Source organism: Bidens hawaiensis, unplaced genomic scaffold (assembly GCF_021521415.1).
Source record: "Bidens hawaiensis isolate Kalapana, Puna unplaced genomic scaffold, B.hawaiensis_p1.1 tig00019922_1, whole genome shotgun sequence".
In the NCBI taxonomy this organism is placed as follows: Eukaryota; Viridiplantae; Streptophyta; class Magnoliopsida; order Asterales; family Asteraceae; genus Bidens; species Bidens hawaiensis.
In genome coordinates this window covers 397,501-418,699 of record NW_027493024.1, presented here as the reverse complement: position 1 = coordinate 418,699, position 21,199 = coordinate 397,501, and the positions used below count along the sequence as shown (strand labels likewise).

Genomic DNA, 21,199 nt, shown 5'->3' with positions numbered 1-21,199 from the left:
TCAACTCCAATAAATGACTTTTTCATCAATCCGAAGTAATTACTTAAGTGTCATATACTCTAACTCTAAGTATGAAAAAAAAAGACAACAAACTCTAATCACTGAAATACTTGAATAAGAAAAGAACTCTAAAAGATTTGCTAAATTACAACACTGAAATACTTGACCAATTGCATAGATAAGTGATTTAAATAAAGACATGATATCATTAGTTGACATCTAATTGGTCATGAGTATGGTTGTATCCTTTCAACAAGCCTAGTTCAAAACTAGTTAATCATGACTATTAATTTCAATGCAACATGAAGTGAACTAGTCAACTGATTTTCTGAAAGTAGTTATATATTTAAAACATTTGATAAGGCATTAAAAATTCCTTTCCATTCAGACTAACATTTTTGTGGTTGAAGTCATTTTTATTGTGTGCATTGATAGAATCTGAAGTTTTCAACAAACTGCATTAAGTTAATATAAACAAATGGTGACATGAAGCAAGTGGGCATTTGGTCTAGTGGTATGATTCTCGCTTAGGGTGCGAGAGGTCCCGAGTTCAATTCTCGGAATGCCCCCATTTACTTTTTTATGAAACTATTGGGTGTTTTTAATTTAAAAATCTTTTGGATGTACTTTTTAGAAAATAAAATTTTAATGCAAACAAGGTGGCCATTTGGTCTAGTGGTATGATTCTCGCTTCGAGTACGAGAGGCCCCGAGTTCGATTCTCGGAATGCCCCTTTCAAGTAAAATGTAAATATTTTCGTTTTCATTATCTTTTTTCATTAGAAATATTGACTTATTTGGGGTTAATCAGTTCAGGTTATTTGGATTGTTAATGTTTGAAAGGCTAACCGAAACCCAACCATTGGCCTACTGCCTAGTTCACACACAAACCTGCAATGTGACTGAACCACCATGATGTAACCTCTGATTTTCATTTTTAACATTTGAAGAGCATATTAAAACCTGAAGACAGTAAGATGGTTGTCGTGTGCATGAATTCTGGATTATAAGTTACAAACACAAATAGCATTCCTTTGTTAATGTTAAGAAGATCCAAGTTTCTCAGTTCAAACTGTAATTAACTGTTATGTAATAAAAGATGCTTCCGGTTATTTTAGTGAAGGTATCGAAGTTTTATATAATTTACTATAAAACGATTACAATAAAGTGGCAGGCAAACGGGCAACAAGCTGCGCCGCAACCCCCTTTTGAACAGCAAAGCCAATCCTGCTAAAAACGAAGCTTTGGGACCTAGAAGCTGAATAGGTTCCGTGTACGACGCGCTGAACCCTACTCAAAAATTTCACAGCCTTTGGAGCCAGAAAACCAAAATAACCTTCGATGTTCCATAATGGATTTATCAATTTCCCACATCAGATGTTCCACTGGATAACTTGCAGATTTGTTAAACATCTGCATAGAATATTACAGATTTCAATATTAGCAACAGATATGTCTCCATATGAGCTTTGAAGATTTCTAAAAGCAAACTTGCAGTGATCCTAATTCCTAACCACAAGTAAGCAGCATAAACTGATAAAAGTCTATAACCTGCAGCACCTCAAATTCACTCGTCTTACAAACTTCGGAGAATGTAATGTCAATAAAGTCATATATCAATCATGGTGATAACAAATATAAGGAGAGGCACATAAAGCAAGCAAGTGGGCATTTGGTCTAGTGGTATGATTCTCGCTTTGGGTGCGAGAGGTCCCGAGTTCGATTCTCGGAATGCCCCATTACTTCAGTAAATTTTACTCATTTTAATTATTTTTTAAGTGCGTTTAATTTTATATTAAATGATCTAAAGTCAACTCAAGACTTTTGAAATAGATCTACCTACTAAAATGATATTTTATAAATGCATCTAGCTAGCATGTACTTCTACCGACATTTAACTCTGTGCATTTACTAATACGCATAAATCATGAGAAGATGCAACTTCATGGCATATATATGTTGTTGCTACTTTACCAGGAGAGCTGAATAACCAAATGTAACTTCATTCCTTTTTTCCATGATTCTTAGACACCAAGTTTGTGAGAAGACGCAACCGAGTTACAAGACTAAGCAATCATAAAACGACACATGAAAATGCTTCTATCACCAAACCTGCAAAAACAAATTAAACGTGAAAGATGGGAAATGATTCTTGCTGACCATTTAAACTACTACTCATGTATGTACATATGCATTTATAAATAAACACAGAGTATGACCTCTTCGAATCCTCGGGTGAACCCATGTATCAGAATCACAATTATCACAACGACCAAATATAAAAACTCAACAATGTAAAACGCCAGTAAAAGTTCATGTCTAAAAAGCACAATAAAGTAAAAAATATGAGGGTAGATAACAATAGGGCATTTGGTCCAGTGGTATGATTCTCGCTTTGGGTGCGAGAGGTCCCGAGTTCAATTCTCGGAATGCCCCATTTCTTTCTAAACAAATTACTCAATTTTTCATAACTTATTTGACTGCTACTGTTTTTGGAATATAGCTAGATCAAGACTCTTGGAAACAAAAAAACACATAAACTGCTACAATATGCCCCACAAACATGTGCTTGTGTATCAGAAAAAAGATTCTATCAACAAATTCAAGTCATGAGCAGATAACTTTACTCATATGCAGAAATTGTGAGCACATGCAACTTCATTACCAGATTAGGCAAATGTAACCTTACACTTTGTCCAGATTCTTGGTTGTACGTGTAAGCTACTATACATGTATGAACATTTGGTCTATTCTTCATCACCAAATCTCCTAAACAAATTAAAAAAGAAGATATGATTCTTGCTGAATGCTGGCCATTTAAACTACTATACATGTATGTTCATTAATACAGGCATCTTAAATATATTCAATCCTCTACAAGTATTGCCTCTTCAAATCCTCATGTGAATGCACACAGAAAGCATCACAATTTTCAGTCAAGGCATCAAGATATCTTATTTTCAAAAGCAGAAGAAAGTTGGATTTTCTTTAACAATATAAACTTCTGAATTAAAGGTTATGCACTACTATTTAGACTACTATACTCAAGTCCCGACAGATAAGAACAACAGAAATTAGTGAATAACTCCCATGTATATTAATCAGAAAAATATAACTCTAAAACTGATTACCAACTCATAACCATAATCACAACTTTGGTTAGGTTATATAGACCCTGACTCAGTACAATTAGAGATGGAATCGAACTCCTAATTAGACAATAAATAAAACCCACATGTTTATCTACTAATCGAATTACCTATCATAATTGATTTAATTAACTAACCTAATTCCATAACTCGAAACCAGCCCACTCGACCCAACCCGAAACCGTCCTGTGTTCGAGAGAGAATTACGTCCAACATATGCATATACAATCACATAATAAAGTTGTGTGTTTAAGACATGCAATCCTCTGCCAGATATTGCCAGTTTGCTATTTACTCTTTTGTCTATTTTCACAAGTGCAATCTTGCATCAGAAAAGATTATACTTCACATTCTACAATTGTGTTATTTTTAAATGTAAATCAAAGTTGACTTAAAAAGCATGGAATGCATACACATTAACTAAGTGGGCATTTGGTCTAGTGGTATGATTCTCGCTTTGGGTGCGAGAGGTCCCGAGTTCGATTCTCGGAATGCCCCATTTTTGTAAACATTTTACTCATTTCTTAAAGTGCCACTACTTTTTTGTAATTTACTGGTATCAACAGAGTCTTTATTTAAATTTATATTAAAGATTTATATATATAAATAAATATATGAAATAACCATTAAAAAATAACCAAACGATTTACAATGAAGTGGCAGATAAGCGGGCAACTCATGATTTTTGGAAACAAGAGTTTTGTTTCGCAAATAAACCAGTTAACCGAACCGACCAGAAAACTGAACCGAAACCGAACCGGTTTGAAACCGATTATGTAGAAACCGGTTTGGAACCGATTAAAACCGTAGGTTCGGAACCGGTTTGTAAGTTTCTCCGCCAAAACCGGTTAACCGAACCGAAACCGGTCAAAACCTGAACCAAAACCGATCGTAACATTGTAAGAAACCGGTTTCAGCCCAAACCGAAACCGATCATAAACCGGTTTTGACTTTTGTTGACCAAACCGAACCGGTTTTAACCCAAACCGGTTTTGAGTTTTAAACCGATTTGTGCACCTCTAAACAAGACTACCTATTAAAGTGATCATATGACACAAACATGCGCTTCTGGATCTGAAAAGAGTCTCTTAAAAACTATAACTCATGAAAAGTGTATGTAACTTCACTAGCAGATTAGGTAACTGTAATGTCATAACCTTTTCCCAAGAATATTAGGCACCAAGTTGGTGAAAAGTTGGCAACTGCATTGCCAGAATAAGCAAACATAAACCAATATCTCAGGCTAAAATAGTTACCAAACCTACGCAACAGATCAACACCGGATGACAGTAAGATGCTAGTTGAGTGCATGATTTCAGGATTATAAGCTACACGCAGACATCATCCCCTTGTTAGCGTTAAGAAGAAATCTAAGTTCATTTAGCTCCAAGTATTTTGATTATGTGTCTATGACTGTTATTATTGTTCTATGCTACATATGTCCTGATAGTTCCAAGGCTGTTCACTTAATGGCATTAACCGAAGTTTCTCTTAGGCTAGAAGAGATAAGCTGACATTTTCCACGCCCGAAAAGCACGCTATCTAGTTTTTCACATTTAAAGTGGTTGTAAAAGACTATAAAAGCATTATATTAAGGATCCTTGCAATGATTGAAGGTTTGTAATGTTGTATGTATGTATGTGTATATACTAACTGAACAACATTGGTGATTTAAGCACACTAGCATCATCTGCAGATCAGTTAAGCATTTGCCCAGAATATGAAATATTTCACTATTAGAAATAGATATGCCTCCATATGAGCTTTATAAACTTCAAAATTCAAACAACCTAACTTAGAAGAGATTCTACATCTGAGTGAGTATATGGCATTGAAGTCCAGAACTAAAAGTAAAAGCACCTCAAGTCACTCATTTTACATACTTTAAAGAATATAATGCCAGTAAACTCATATATCAAGCACAGTGATTACTAATTAAAACAGCCAGATAAAGCAAGTGGGCAATTGGTCTAGTGATATGATTCTCGCTTTGGGTGCAAGAGGTCCCGAGTTCGATTCTCGGAATGCCCCCCCCCCCTTTTTTACAAAACTAACTCATTTAATAATTAATATTTGAGGTGTTACTGGTTTTTTATTTTACATTTGATGAGTTAAAGTCAACTCAAGACTTTGGAAACAGATCTACCTACTAAAGTGATAATATATTCAACAAACATGTGCTTGCATATTAGAAATAATAACTATGTTCATAAATTCAACTGTGTACATTGACTAATATGCATAAAACAACAGCAGTAGTTCATGTCTTAAAAGCATAAATAAATAAATAATAAGGTAGTTGACAACAGGGCATTTGGTCTAGTGGTATGATTCTCGCTTTGGGTGCTAGAGGTCCCGAGTTCGATTCTCGGAATGCCCCTTTTTAGCTGTGTCAACTCATTTTATCAAAAATTGTGTCCAATATGCCACATGCATATGCTTATAGATCTAACAAAATCCTTTTGTCAATGAATTCAACTAATGGATAATAATGAGGCTTATAGTTTAGGTACAGATGCAACTTTACTACCAGAATAAGCAATCATAAACCAAGACTTTAAGGTGATTCTATTATTTCATGAGCACACTTGTGTGTTTGGTATTTCAATCAGCTGCTGGTAGATGTTACTGTAGCAACATTATAAAGGTAGCTTTTCTGTTCCACAAAGGCTCTAGATGTCTTAGGCAAAAGCAAAACAGTTGACTATATGCTAGTTTGAGACAACTAAAACAATGCACTTAATGTTGGTAGCAATACAATTATCTTAGTTTGCAACAACTGGAATATGCAGTATTTCACTTTGCAGAGACATAAGCAAAAGGCACCAAACCCTTCTTACTTCAGAGATTGTAGCCTCAAACTACTGACAGTTAAATGCAGTGATTCTAAACAAGAATGTTAAATATTAAATAGAAAAGTAGTGAGCTTCATGAAAGATAACATATAATGCAACATCAGTGAATTCGATTTTCATCACACTGAAACAAAATAGGAAAAAAAAAACACATTAAGCAAGTGGGCCATCGCAAACCCGATTACCCGCAAAAAGGAAACAGGTCAGACACGATTCATCCGGGGGAAAATTCAAGAGATGACGGTTGTTCCTGCCTAAACACCCTTTTGACTGAAATGAATTCGGAGGAAAGTAGGGGCAGTTTCTATCAATTTCTAGCTAGTAGCATTGGTATTAATTGCTTTGTTTTTCTTTGTAATTCTTGTTCAATTATTATCAATCAAAATCGTATTTTGTTTTGGAGATCTAGCCTATCTCGAATCAGGCCACTTGTCCTATATTTCATCAATCCGATTCCAAGCTCTAACATGATCATTCGGCCTAGCGGCATGATTCTTGCTTTGGATGCGAGAGGTCCTCAACTCGATTCTCAGAATGCCCTAATTCAATTAAATCAACTCATTTTTCTGTAATTTTTTTCAATGCTATCTTTCATTTACTTTCATATTCTACCAAGTAATCTGACTTGAAATACAACTCATGGTTACAAAAACTTTTGTTTAGGCACCAATTCAAGTTGGTGAAAAATACAATTTTATTTACCAAAATACACAATCATAAATCAAGCCTGCATAACTGACCAAGAACATATTCTCAAAGAACATGTATATGTATGTGTGTGCATGAGACTGAAGAGACTCCTAGTCATTTAAAACGAAAGTGACTACACTTATAATTTGTAGATATAAACAAAGTTAACTTGTGAGCTGCAATAAATGACCATTTGGTGGTAGCAGTTATTTTTACCTAGTGCATTGATGGAACCTTTTAAGCTTTCAAACAACTGCACCAACTGAGTGACCATAAATACAATAAAGAATGATGATATAAAGCAAATGGGCATTTGGTCTAGTGGTATGATTCTCGCTTAGGGTGCGAGAGGTCCCGAGTTCAATTCTCGGAATGCCCCATCTTTTTGAGATACTGTCGCAACTTATTTTGACTTTTTTGTCCATACTAAAAAGATATTCTAAATTTTTACTTACTCTTGAGTCGAGTCGATCATGTTCTTTTTAATCATCTTAGTAATCATATATTTCTATTTTCTAAATCTGACAATGTTGTCGCGTGTTCCTACATTATTTAGAAGTTATCAACCTAAATCAGGCAAGCTATGATCTGAATATTGCATAAATTAAAAAAACTGAATACATAATTCTCATGAAAACATTTATGGAAGTACAAAAACTACAATAAATTGTTTTTCAAAGAGTGACTCTTTTGTTGGCTGCAGGAGTCAACCTCCACATTATGCCTAAAACAGCAAAACTAATGATTATAAGAAAGCAGAATGTCATATGATCACTTGAAATTGTGTAAATACTTTTAACTACAATAATTTATTATTAACTCTGACGCTTCTGTCCCTAAATCTTACAATATTGCAGCATTATCAATTTATCATCTTAAATTATGCAAATAAACCTAATAGAACTGTCACATTACTATTATAACCATGCACATAGTTCAAATTTAGAGGTTCAAACAAGCCAAGCTGCTCGTGAGCTACTCAAGAGCAGATCGATAACAATCTCAAAACGAGCCAAGCTTTTTTGAGCTCGAGCCGAGCCCAAATTTCAAAGAAAGCTCGTTTAATTATCAGGCCCAAGCTTGAGCCTTATACGGGAAGCTCGTTTAGGCTTGTCGAGCCTTGTGTATCGTTAAGTTTTACCTATTTTAGTCTTGTATGCATTAATTTCATACTGCACAGCTTAGGTTGTTCACAAAAAAGCATATGTTAATACATAAAAAACGAGCAGAGCCGGAGCTTGAAAAAATGAGTCACAAGCCAAACTCGAGCTCTTGGCTCGTTGACACCCCTAAGTTGGATGTGCGAGCGAAGAGATTAATATTTGTGAATATTTCTAGAACCACAGGCATAATGCATTTGTGTATTGATAGTGAAACCAAAACTTCTATCTGATTGTAACTGACTGACATCAAAATAAATAAATAAATAAATTGCAGCTGTTTTTAGGAATAGATAAGAGTAGAAATAAGATACTGTAGACTGTAGATAGATATCCAAATAACATAAGCACATACCAAAAGTCACATAGCAGAACCCTAACTGAGCTTGTGGTAGCAAATGAAATAGATAAATAATAATAATAATAATAATAAATTAACTTTTAGGTGAAGCATTGGAAATTTAGCAGTGAAAGATGATGAAGAAGTGATTGTGATGTAGCCTAACCTGTTACATCATCGATAGCCTCCGTCAGTCCGTCCGATTGTATTCTATTGTAGCTCGAGAACCAAAAGGCGTCCAAACGGAGATTCTGCATATAGACAGGCAGACATATAGTTCGTTTTGTTGAGGTGAAAGCTCAATCGTAATGCAGCAGCAGCAACCATAACATGAATTTATTTTAGGTAAGAAGATGAATGAAAAACTAAATTGGAATCGTTTTCGGTTACTTTTTTATTTGATGATGATTGAGATGGCGCCAAACAAAAAGATCAACTTGAATTTTTAGCGGTCAATAATAATTGGGATAAGCAAAAACAATAAAAGAAAAAGGTGCGTTTGCCGGGAGTCGAACCCGGGTCTATTGCTTGGAAGGCAATTATCCTAACCGTTGGACTACAAACGCTCACATCTATCTTATTACACATAGATCAATAACGTACTTTCATTTGCAACAAGAGAGAGTTTACAAGCTGCATCTTCTAGATTAATGTATTTTTCAAACATGCATTGCCGTTTTGTTTTTATTTTTGAACGTATTCGATAGTTTAAAAACTTTTGTTATTGTTAAAGAAGACAAAGAGACTAGGATTAGAGTAGCAATAACGGTAGAGATCAAGTGATGCATGTCCGCGTACTAGTGTGTGCATATCTCAACCAACTGTATGTGGTCATGTTTATTTTTTCAAAATCAATTATATATGGATATTTTATGATCAGGTTCGAGTTCAAGCCTCCTGTTAGAAGATCATACAATAAGTGATCATGTTTTAGCATGCGTGATTTATTATATATAATATGTGTGAATTTTGCACTTCATTGCTAAGTATTTGAGCTCATGCATTAATGGCGTCGCTTATATAGACACGAACCCATACCGGGTAGAGGGTCCCTTGACTCTCCAGCCCAGCAAATTGTTTCTTATACATGAACGAAAAAGTTGTTTTAAGTTTTGAACTCTTAAGTTAAAGTGTGAGTAAAATAAGGATTAGACAAAATGGCAAAAGACGTCCTTTACGTTTGACCTGATTTTCATTAGACGTCCTTTAATGAAATAAATAGCAAAAGGCATAACTCATGTTTCAAATTTATTTCATGTTACGTCCTTTGTCACTAACCCAGTTAAATTTTTTTATTAAATCTGGTCATGTGCCTTGCACATGAGGATAGTATTGTAATTTTATGTATTTAATTAATAATTAAAACTAAAATAAAAAATATATATATATAACTCTCTCTCTCTCTCTCTCTCTCTACCACCACCACCTGTTTCCACTACCCCTGACCTAACTACCTCCACATCAACCCACATGCCGTAGACGAATCGAGCAATGGTGGAAAGCTAAGGATGATGGACGCGCCGGAGAGAGAGACAACGTCAACGTTTTGAATATGAAGACGAAGACGAAGACGAAGAGAGGGATGGCGATTGTGGTGGTGTATGTCAACAATCCGGTGGCTCCGTTGATGGTATTGTACTCTCACGGCAATGGTCGTTGATCTTGGTCAGATGTATGATATGTTCAGCGCGAAATCAGCCTTTACCCCCCCCCCCCCCCAACTTGTTTTGACTTTTGTGATTAGGGTTTTTAATCTGTTCGTGAATACATATTGTTGTAATTTGGGGGTTTCTAGCAAATCTGGTTAATTAAAGAATTGAATTGTCAAATAGAAAACCAAAATAATATTACCTCCATCCAAACACTCCAATTTAAGTAACAATTGATATGAAATTGAAGGGAAGAAACAAAATAGGTTGAGGAACTGAAATAATAACTAAACAAATTGAGATGGTATAAATATAAAAACAGGAGGTCGGTGTGCACCCAAACGTAGGTTAAAAGAGGGGTTTAATTGGAGGAAGGGTGACGGCGCATGGTGATCTAGGCTAAGTATTATCTGGAGTGAAATTTGTGGTGCTGGACTCGTGGTGGTGATGGTCGGAAACTGATGGTGGTAGTTTGGTTGGTGATGGTGGTGGATGGATTGCTGAAGAGAGAGAGAGAGAGAGAGAGAGTTATATATATATTTTTTACTTTTAGTTTTAATTATTAATTAAATACATAAAATTACAATACTACCCTCATGTGCGAGGCACATGACCAGATTTAACAAAAAAATTTAACTGGGTTAGTGACAAAGGACGTAACGTGAAACAAATTTGAAACATGAGCTATGTATTTTGCTATTTCTTTCATTAAAGGACGTCTAATGAAAATCAGGTCAAACGTAAAGGACTTCTTTTGCCATTTTGTCTAAGGATAAAGAGTGATTAAAGCAAATAGAAAAAAAGTTTGTACCCTTAAGTTAAAGTGTGAGTAAAATTAGGATAAAGAGTGATTAAAGCAAATAGAAAAAGTGGAGAGAAAAAGAAAAGAAGAAGATAAAAATTGTTTACTGATCGGCACAAGCTCTCATTTTTGTTTGGCACTCGTTTTTGTTCTTGTGAAGTGAAAATATGATATATATATATATAAGAAATATAAAATAAGTGTTGACAAAGGTTGGCTTTTAAAATATAAACCTATATGACTTGTGTTGAAAGTTAAACTTGAAACGAGTTATCGAAAAAGATGAAGGAGCTAAGTGAAAGACTGAAAGAGTTTAGTTAATTAATAGTTGTTTGAATGTTTAGAGAACTGGAGTCATTGATTACTAGATTTTGTTTGATCGCATGTTTATCTTATTAGTTATAGAAAGTAGGAGTTGGAGTCACAGCTTATTTAGGAAGTAATAGTATAAATAGATGGGATAGGGGTCATATAACAGTGTCAATAATAATAATAATAAATAGAAAGAGTTGATCTTTGTTGAAATTGTTGTAATACCAACGACCTATTAACTACATCAAATATGTATGTAATCATAGAGTAGATAGAAAATGAGAAGTAGATAAAAGAGAAGTTTTTTTTATTCATTTAGATGTGTCTCTAATATAGATATAAAAACCAGTATTTTTGGGGCTCTAACATTAATACAAACTTAATGATGGGATTGGGGTTATGCATGTGGAGAGTCACCATATTAAGATTCATTTATAACAGAGATCAAATTATGTTCGTATGTTTAGGTCTGATTTCCAACAACTTGAACCATGACTTTCGGGAACAAAATTATCAACTAAAGTACAAATTATTAGAGACAATATATTATCAGCGTTTTTTAATAAGTTATCAACATGTTTAGGGTATATTATGTAATTAGGTTTCGTTTGTAATCAACTCCATTGTATCCCTATCATAGTTTATCAATAATACATAACTAGAAATTTTACCACGCGCTTCGCGGCGCGTGACAAACTTAGAAATCAGGAATACAAACCGATCTTGACCCATTTCAGATACTAAACGTAATTCGATGAAACCTTATCAATAGGCAATTATATTCATTCTGTTACTGACAAGTATATGGGCAATGTCAATAAAATCAAATTGGACGAAAAAATGATGCCAACAACATTTCTACCTACTTCATCACACCATACCCATATTATTCATTTCAAGATTATATATAGAGCTATCAATTCAGTTTAACAACAATCCAAAATGCAAGCTCCCAGTAACGCCCATCGACCCAACATAAAGTCAATTGTTAACTTTGTCTCTTAATTCTTGAGATCATCTGAATTGGCAGAAGGTACCCAATGAGTTGAGAGGACGACCACAGTTGATGCTTTGGCTATCTTTACTTGGAGTACCACTATCTGCAAAATTCCTAAATTCATATTGCATGTGCATAAAATAAAGAGTGTTAAGCTTTTGAACCATTGCATTTCATTTTTTATTACAAATAAAGCACCTGCTGATATTCCAATACGAACTTTAGACTCCTCAGTTGTTGACCCTTGAAACCAAGAACATAAAAAACTAACTTATAATAAGATGCATAAAGAAAATGTATGAAATACAAAACGTGCACACTTGCCTAACCTATCAATCCTTCCTCAATGTACTGGTCAGTGATAACATCTCTTCTCTTTTGCGGTTCATTGAGAACCTGAAAATTAATGCAATAACCGAGCAAACAAAAGGGGGAATCAAACAAAAATTCACCTAAATTAGAAGAGATCACGTACAATGTAGGCTTCGGAGGTACATTTAAATTTGGCTTTTTGCTTATTTCCTATGAGGGTTCTTATTTGGCGACCACTTCATCGCTAGCTTCCAGTACACTTTCTTGAAATAATCATCTTTAGTAACGCTTAATTTCCCATCTCATATGGGCTATTTCCCCACCTATGTTGCAATTCATCTACAACATTCAAAACCCAGCATCTTAGTTTATCCGTTGATATGTAGGTTTCCAACCATCACTTTTCAAATTCAAATCGGAAAGTGAAAATTAGAAGCTGTGATGAGGCGAGTGAGCTCATCTTCCTCCCATGTAGCTGTGAGTGAGCCAGTTGAGCAGGTTGTTCTACCAAATCGTAGTCACTTGTGAAAGGTGAACGGTGGTTGTGACTTGTGAGAGAAGAAGTGCACGCGTAAAAAGTTAAAGAACAGGTGTCGCAAAAGCTATGCTGATACTTGTAGTAAACCATGCTTAGAAAGTGGTATGTCTAGCACAATAGAATATTGTGAGTACCAGAAAGTTACGATTAATATATATATATATATAATAGTTTATGAGGTTTTCGTTATTTTATACAAACATGTGCTTTTGGAATTCAAAAGATTCTCTTGATAAGGTATGAGAGTGATCCTTATGAGCCACGTCTCCCAGTCTCCATGCGATCATGCTACAAATATCATCATGCACTAATGTGTCAGTTTTGAGTTAGAAGAATGCCCTTGAGGCTTGAACCTTGGTAGCAATATAAAAACCTAGTGAAATGGCAAAGCTTTTCAAATACCTATGTAAAACCCCATTATCACCATAAACTATCATTTGAGCTACTATATATATATGTACATATAAATGCTCTCAATGCATGATATCACTTATCAATATATTTAATCCTCTATAAGTGATGCCTTTTGTCTTTAATGTTTTCAAATGTTGGTAAAACGCAACATCGAAATTGAAAAAAGAGATGAAAATGTATGACAAGTGTCTTTTATTATATACTAGTTTTTATCCTCATATTACGGGCTTACGGCGGTTGTTTTACATTTCTCTTTTATAATATATTCGTTTATAATATTGTGAATGTATTTTTTTTTATTTTAGTTTATTATTGTAAGAATTAATAATATACTTGAACCTATTTTGATTTATTTATATTGGGTTATGTTCATTTTTTAATGAAATATTGAATAGGCTAAATGTTGAATATAAGGCATTAAAAGTAGTTTTAATGTTCAGTTGAAAACGGAATCCATACCGAGATTGATCAAGAAGCTTATTCATAAATCTGATAAGAAAATATGACATATTAAGTAATTTACGGTCTTCCTCTTCAAGTAATTTACAGATTTGTTAAAAATCTACATAGAATATAAAATAAATTACAACTAGAATTATGCTTCCAGTAAACTCATGGTTTAGTGATGATTAGAAATGAAAAGAATATGACAAATCAAGTGGGCGTTTGGTCTAGTGGTATGATTTTCGCTTTGGGTGCTAGAGGTCCCGAGTTCGATTCTCGGAACGCCCCTTTTAAGGAAAACAATATTTTTTCTTTTTTTTTCCAGAGTAAACTGTGGTTTTCGTACCTGTGGTTTGTTCTTTCTCCCCAAATAAACCCCAAATCTAATTCGCAAGCCCCCTCACGTGAGAGGGCTGGGTGTATTTGGAGAAAAAGGACAAAAACGCCCCAAACGTGAGGGGCACGCTAATGGGTTTAACGGTCAGACTTAACGGGGTTAGTGAGATCGGGTTTAATTGCAAGTGAAATGAAACAACATGAACGAAAATAGCAAATTTGAAACTATTGGACTAAAACCACAGATTTAAACAAACCATAGGAACGAAAACCACATTTTACTCTTTTTTCTATAAACTTTGTTCCAAAGTCAACTTCACAAATGGCCATATGGGAACAATTCTATTTGCCCTAAAGTGATATTATATTCAAAACATACGATTATAGTTCCAACAAGATTCTTTGACAAGAAATGCAACGCATGGTTATGGAGGTTTTTTTTTTTATCTTTCTAAGTGACAAACAGATAATTTATTTACCAAAAATAAGCAATTATTAATCAACTTTGCAAAGTTGATAAAAAAGCACAAGGTGATGCATACTTATTGAATCATATATGTAAGTATGTATGTATGAAACTAAAGCGCCCTGCTTGCGGTGCGAGCATATAATGTATATATGTGTGAATCCTCAGGTGAGCAAAAGTGAAATTGCACTAATTTTGACGTTATTTTACTAATCTCGTGAAAATAACGTTAAAAGTGGCGGAAGGTTAATCAGGCATCATATGGTGGCGTTGATAGCCGAAAGACAAGGGTACATGCACCAATCGGCCGGTGTGCCGATGGTTGAGTATTATGCGCCTTATGTCCAAGGCTTGATGCAAAACTACTATCGAGCCGGGGTCTCACCGGAAGCAACCTCTCTATTCCTACAAGGTAGAGGTAAGGCTGTCTACATCTCTATTCCTACAGGGTAGAGGTAAGGCTGTCTACATCTTACCCTCCTCAGACCCTACCATAGCTTTGTTATTGGTGGGATATACTGAGTACGATGATGATATGATGATATGTATGCAACTAAAAAGATTCGTAGTCTTTGAAAAAAAGTGGCTGCAGAATTATTTAAAATATGCAAAGTAAGTTAAATTGTCAATTACAATAAATAGCTTACTAAATCAAACAGATGATATGCAATTATGCACTATTATGCAGCAAGTATTAAAATCCTTAAGCACTCCAGCACTTGCTGTATTTGTACTTGCATTTGTAAACCTGACAAAATTTTGTCATCAATCCTAAGTCGTTGCGTCAGTATCTTATCCTCTTATTATTCAAGTATGTAAGACAAGCCAACAAACTCAAATGGATTCTCTAAATTACAAAACACAGTTATATGTCATCAAAGTTATTTGAATCATAACATCTTGGTCCATGAGTAATTGAGTATGATTGATCATTTCAACTCGCCTCGTTAATCATGGCTGTTAATTTTTAATACAGCATGAAGTGAAGCTAACAAATATACTTAAAACTTTGTGGTAACAGTTATATTTATTGTGTGCAACTGTGCATGATAAAATTTTTTTCAACTAAGTTATTAATTAAATTAAAGAATGTTAGTAAGCATAAGTGGGCATTTGGTCTAGTGGTATGATTCTCGCTTAGGGTGCGAGAGGTCCCGAGTTCAATTCTCGGAATGCCCCTTATTTTAATGAGATGCTATCATAGCTTATTTTTTATTTTCTGTCCATACTAATAGCATTCTGGGTTTAAATCCTCCGACAAAATCCCGCAGTCGCAGTGACTGAACGCGCATAGTTAACCGGGACCTTGAGATACATGACCTAATTCACTCTACTGCTTGGCTAGGCTAGTCTTCTGATATGGTCCTTCAAACCCATCTTAACGCCCCCCACTTGGATCATAGACACGTGACCGAGTTCGTCAAATTTGAGGTTTGATCAAAACTTATAAGTATCAACATTCTCTTTTCCTGAGACGACGTGGGACAATACCCATATCGCGTATAGTTTAGTTTTTGTTTATTTATTCATTTGTATTTTTTGAAAGACCGGTAAACAATAAATAAAAAACGAAAAGAAACCTCACAAAACACAAGAGCCCCAACATCACCCAAAAACCCACCAAATGTTGTCTCATGACGCTCATACTTACAAACAAATATATGTTAAAAGATGAACCGGTGAATCAGGATACATTCACATAGTTAAATTATTTAAAAACATTATTTTTTTTAATGGTTATATTTTTGCTGAGACTGGAACTTCAATCTCTTGGTTTGCCGCTATGTATGTTTGCGATTCCGCTTCCATGTTTTCCGGCTACAATACAATACAATCGGACGGACGGACGGCTATCGATGCAAAAGGTTAGGTTAAAATCACTTATTATTATTTCAACATTCAAACTGTTTCCGCTTCCTAATTTCATTCTCATTCACTTTAGTCGCAAAATTAGGTATTCATTCGTGGATTAAACACAAGTCCATATATGCATCAATGTTAGCTCAAGCACACTTAGGGTTCTGCTATGTGACTTTTAAAGTATTAACCTTTTGGCTTCACGATTATAAATAATTGTAATGCAACGATTTTTGTTAGGTTTGGTTGCATAATTTAAGATGATAAATTGATAATGCTGCAATATTGTAAGACTCAGGGACAGAATATTCTCAGATTACTAGTAAATGTTGCTATTAATACTTTAGTTGACTTGAGAGGAAAATATATTAGGACAAAATAAACATTGACAACTTCAGTTACCTTAGAAAGCTGTGGCTTAAGGCGAGGCCTCTTTCACTTAAAAACGAGATTCATATTACTAACCAAATGCTGTATGACTTCTTAACTAAATCATCTTTAGAGTTTATAATAAGTTATTGTAGATCAAAGTATGCACACAGGTTTCAAGTGGTCATATAACTATCATTAGCTTTTGCTGTTTTAGGCTTAATGCATGCAATATTTAGTTACTGTTAGAAGCTTTACTGAAATTCAGATCTCAGCTTGCCTGATTTAGTTTGATACCTTCAATTAACGTAGGAACACATGACAGTTTGTCAGATATAAAAATATATGATAACTAATATGATTAGAAAAATATGATCCGCTCAGAATAATTAAAAATTTACATTTTCTTATTAGTATGGACAAAAAGTCAAAACAAGTTTTCAAAAAGTAGGGGCATTCCGAGAATTGAACTCGGGACCTCTCGCACCCTAAGCGAGAATCATACCACTAGACCAAATGTCCACTTGCTCTATACTATCATTCTTTATTATATTTACTTACTGCATTTGGTTGAAAACTTAAAAGATCTCATCAATGTACACAATAAAAGTAACTGGTACCCCAAATGCCATTTATTGCAGCTGACAGTTAAACTTTGTTTATATCTTTTATAAATTATATAAGTGTAGCCACTTTCTTTCTAAATGACTAGGAAACTCTTCAGTCTCATTCACACATATATACACAAATATAATTGAAAAATATGCATGCTCATTGAGAATTGCTATTGGTCAATTCTGCAGGCTTGATTTATGACTGCTTATTTTGGTAAATAAATAGTATTTTTCACCTAATTGAATTTGGTGTCTAAATAAAAGTTTTTGTAATCATGAGTTCTGTTTCTTGTCAGATTAGTTAGTAGATTATGAAAGTAAATGCAAAATTATCATTGACGAAATATACAAAAACGAATTAGGTCTTCTGAAATTGGGCATTCTGAAAATCGAGTCCAGTACCTTTGGCACCCAAAGCAGGAATCATACCACTAGGCCAAATGCTTATTTTCTTTATATGCATGATTTTCTTTTTTGTCTGTGTATTATATTCTTGTTTAGAATAACTGCATGTAACTGTCAGTAGATGAGGCTACACTCTTTGAGGCAAGAAGGCGTTGGTTTCTTTTGTCTTTAATTTGCTTACTGACCTCTGCAAACTAAGATGATTGTATAGCTACCAGCATTAAGTGCGTTGTTATATTTGTCTCAAACTAACATATAGTCAACTGTTCTTTTGACTAAGACGCCTAGTGCCTTGGTGAAAACAGAAAATCTTTATATCGTCGTCACAGTAACATCTAGTGTTGTTTGAAAACTCATATCTCATTAATGGTAAATTATAGGTTAAGGTCTGTATTCTGTGCTTTTTACTTTAAGCCAACTTTGATTTAATCATAAATATGATAGTTTTCTGAATTGCGATTGCATTTGACCATCTTCTGAAACCATCAATGAGAAGAAAGTGAAGAGGAAACTCTCTAGCAGCGGATTCAATATACCAAACACACAAGTGGGTTGTTGAATATATATATATATATATTTAATTACATGTTTGAATGTTTAAATGGTAGCATATCATACTAGCTTCTGAAATAATAGAATCACCTTCAAGTCTTGATTATGATTGCTTGCTCTGGACCTCTGGTAATGAAGTTGCATCTTATCCATGAACTAAATTCATTGATAAAGGATAATGCCAGAACTATAAGCATATGCTTGTGGCATATATCTCACTTTAATTGACGAATCTATTTCGAAAGGTCTTCAGCTCATTTCTGTCTATATTAGTTGTAGAATATAAAATAAAATATTGACACAAAACATTTAATGAAATGAGCTGACATAGTTAAAAAGGGGCATTCCGAGAATCGAACTCGGGACCTCTCGCACCCAAAGCGAGAATCATACCACTAGACCAAATGCCCACTTGGTTAATATGTATGCATTCCATGCTTTTAAGTCAACTTTGGTTTGCAGTTAAAAAACACAATTGTAGAATATATATAAAGTATTATCGTTTGTGAAAATGGTCATAAAACTAAAGAGAAAGTAGCAAACTGGCAGTGGATTGAATATCTTAAGCACACAAGTTAATTTTGTGAATGTATATGTATAGTAGTTTAAATGATCCTGTGTAACCTGTAATAAGTTTTGTTGTTATAGACAATCGAAATTTGTTCTGCTTTTGAAAATAAGATTGCCAATACCTTGATGTCTTGCATTTTGATTTCTTATTCAGAAAATGAAGATGCATCTTTTTACCAACTTGGCGCCTAAATATAGACTGCTGTACCCATGATTAGAGTTCATTGACAAAGAATCTTGCGACATTTCCAACCATATATTTTTGGCATATACTAGTAATGTAGTAGGTAGATCTTTAAGTCTTCAGGTTGACTTTAGTTTATTATTTTATTAGGATGCATTTTTTAATAAAATGGTAGCAATTAAGGGGTCATATAAAGTGAGTTGATTCTGTCAAAAAATGGGGCATTCCGAGAATCGAACTCGGGACCTCTCGCACCCAAAGCGAGAATCATACCACTAGACCAAATGCCCACTTACTTTATGTGCCTGTTTTAATTAGTAATCATCATGCTATATACTCACATTATATTCTTCAAAGTATGTCAAATGAGTGAATTTGAGGTGGTCTTCCTTTTAATTTTTTACATGTGTGCTATATACTCAGGTATAAAAGTTCTGCTAAGTTCTCTTGTTTGAGTTTGAAGTTTTCAAAGCTCATATGGAGGCATCTCATATTCTGGGCAAATGTTTAACTGATCTGCATATTTTGCTAGTGTGCTTAAATCACCAAATTTAGTTAGTATATCAAATAAGATAGGGGTGACTTGCATATCAAATAAGATAAGGGAGGGGAGATTGAGATGGTTTGGACATGTGAAGAGAAGACAGATGACGGCTCCCGTTAGATTGGTAGAAATAGAAAATATTACTATAGAGGGGAGGAGGGGTAGAGGTAGACCCAAACTGACCTGGGAGGAGAGGATTAGACATGATTTGATAGATATGCACCTCTCCGAGGATGTGGTTGAGGATAGAAATTTTTAGAGACGTAGGATTAAGGTTAAAGACCTCTAGGGCAATGCATAGTTTCTTGTTAGAAATGCAATTTAGTGTTTTTCTTTCCCTTTTTGTTTTTTGGCGCTTTGTTTTTTTTTTTATTTTTGTCATATTTTCTTCTTGCTTTTAATTCAACCTAATGTAATATGTTTAAGTATTCATCTATTTATTTGCAAGGTCTGAATGATATACTATTATACTATTTTATTTTATTTTTACATTATTTTCTAGTATTTTAATATCTAGCACTATTATCAACGCTTTCATGTATCTATTTAGTATTAGACTATTATTATTAGCATTATCATAACAAATTATTATTATTATTATTATTATTATTATTATTATTATTATTATTATTATTTTGCTATATAGTGGTCTAGTGTTGCACTTATGTTTTCCTTTATATGGTTTCATACATATTCTTTTAGAGTTGGGGGTCTCTCTGGAAGCAACCTCTCTATTCTTTGGATAGAGGTAAGGTTTGTCTACATCCCACCCTCCCCAGACCCTGGTAATAGCTTTGCTATTGGTGGGATTTTTACTGGGTACGGTTGTTGTTGTTTAGTTAGTATATACACATGCATACTTCATTAAGTTTCCATAGTTTACCTGTGATCTAGAAATTCCTTGAAGACCATGAAAACCTCATTACAAACCTTGATACGCTGTGCTCATATTATATCCAAATTATGTTATCATATTTGGGTAATTGTGCTCAAGCTGTACTCATGATTAAGGAGCCATCCTTTATGAATAAGTTTTAGTATGTTATCAAGTTATGTTATCATATTTGGGTAATTGTGCTCAAGCTGTACTCATGATTAAGGTACCATCCTTTATGAATAAGCTTTAGTATGGATCTAATTTCCAGTGGGACATCAAAAGTACTTTAATCGCCTTCTACAACCACTTAAGAATCACTTCAAAGTGAGAAACTAGTTAAGCATGATGACATAAGTTTATAGCATCGCCCTTAATAATAGTTAAGCATGATGACTCATTTTAAAACCCAAACCTGCTTTTTGGGTGTGCAAATGCCAGCATATATCTTCTTCTAACCTAAGAGAAAACTCTTTTAATGCGTAATTGAACAGCCTTGGGACATGTGTAGCATAGAGCAGTAATAACGATCACAGACACATAGAATGGAGGTACTTGGAGTTAAATGAACTTAGATCTCCATCTCCTTAACACTAACAAGGGAACTTTGTCTGTGTCTAATGTATAATCCAGAAATCATGCGCTCAACAAGCAACTTACTGTCTTTTAGTTTTTGATCTGCTCTCTAGTTTGGTAACTGGTTTAGCTTGAGTCTTGGCATTTTGGTTTATGTTTGCTTATTATGGTAATGCAGTTGCTAACTTTTC

At 34.2% G+C, this 21,199-nt stretch overlaps 12 non-coding genes across 12 annotated transcripts; 8 read left to right on the top strand and 4 right to left on the bottom strand.

Annotated features, from left to right (window-relative positions):
* Positions 1 to 497: 497 nt before the first annotated feature.
* TRNAP-AGG (transfer RNA proline (anticodon AGG)) lies at positions 498 to 569 on the top strand. The gene has a single exon. It is a non-coding gene; the product is annotated as a tRNA-Pro (tRNA).
* Positions 570 to 1,665: 1,096 nt separating this feature from the next.
* Positions 1,666 to 1,737, top strand: TRNAP-UGG (transfer RNA proline (anticodon UGG)). Its single transcript has one exon. It is a non-coding gene; the product is annotated as a tRNA-Pro (tRNA).
* A 626-nt stretch (positions 1,738 to 2,363) lies between these two features.
* TRNAP-UGG (transfer RNA proline (anticodon UGG)) lies at positions 2,364 to 2,435 on the top strand. Its single transcript has one exon. It is a non-coding gene; the product is annotated as a tRNA-Pro (tRNA).
* Positions 2,436 to 3,574: 1,139 nt separating this feature from the next.
* Positions 3,575 to 3,646, top strand: TRNAP-UGG (transfer RNA proline (anticodon UGG)). Its single transcript has one exon. It is a non-coding gene; the product is annotated as a tRNA-Pro (tRNA).
* Positions 3,647 to 5,456: 1,810 nt separating this feature from the next.
* TRNAP-UGG (transfer RNA proline (anticodon UGG)) lies at positions 5,457 to 5,528 on the top strand. Its single transcript has one exon. It is a non-coding gene; the product is annotated as a tRNA-Pro (tRNA).
* A 1,472-nt stretch (positions 5,529 to 7,000) lies between these two features.
* TRNAP-AGG (transfer RNA proline (anticodon AGG)) lies at positions 7,001 to 7,072 on the top strand. The gene has a single exon. It is a non-coding gene; the product is annotated as a tRNA-Pro (tRNA).
* A 1,615-nt stretch (positions 7,073 to 8,687) lies between these two features.
* TRNAG-UCC (transfer RNA glycine (anticodon UCC)) lies at positions 8,688 to 8,759 on the bottom strand. The gene has a single exon. It is a non-coding gene; the product is annotated as a tRNA-Gly (tRNA).
* A 5,118-nt stretch (positions 8,760 to 13,877) lies between these two features.
* Positions 13,878 to 13,949, top strand: TRNAP-UGG (transfer RNA proline (anticodon UGG)). The gene has a single exon. It is a non-coding gene; the product is annotated as a tRNA-Pro (tRNA).
* Positions 13,950 to 15,570: 1,621 nt separating this feature from the next.
* TRNAP-AGG (transfer RNA proline (anticodon AGG)) lies at positions 15,571 to 15,642 on the top strand. The gene has a single exon. It is a non-coding gene; the product is annotated as a tRNA-Pro (tRNA).
* Positions 15,643 to 17,139: 1,497 nt separating this feature from the next.
* On the bottom strand, positions 17,140 to 17,211 carry TRNAP-AGG (transfer RNA proline (anticodon AGG)). Its single transcript has one exon. It is a non-coding gene; the product is annotated as a tRNA-Pro (tRNA).
* A 1,387-nt stretch (positions 17,212 to 18,598) lies between these two features.
* Positions 18,599 to 18,670, bottom strand: TRNAP-UGG (transfer RNA proline (anticodon UGG)). The gene has a single exon. It is a non-coding gene; the product is annotated as a tRNA-Pro (tRNA).
* Positions 18,671 to 19,232: 562 nt separating this feature from the next.
* On the bottom strand, positions 19,233 to 19,304 carry TRNAP-UGG (transfer RNA proline (anticodon UGG)). Its single transcript has one exon. It is a non-coding gene; the product is annotated as a tRNA-Pro (tRNA).
* Positions 19,305 to 21,199: the final 1,895 nt, after the last annotated feature.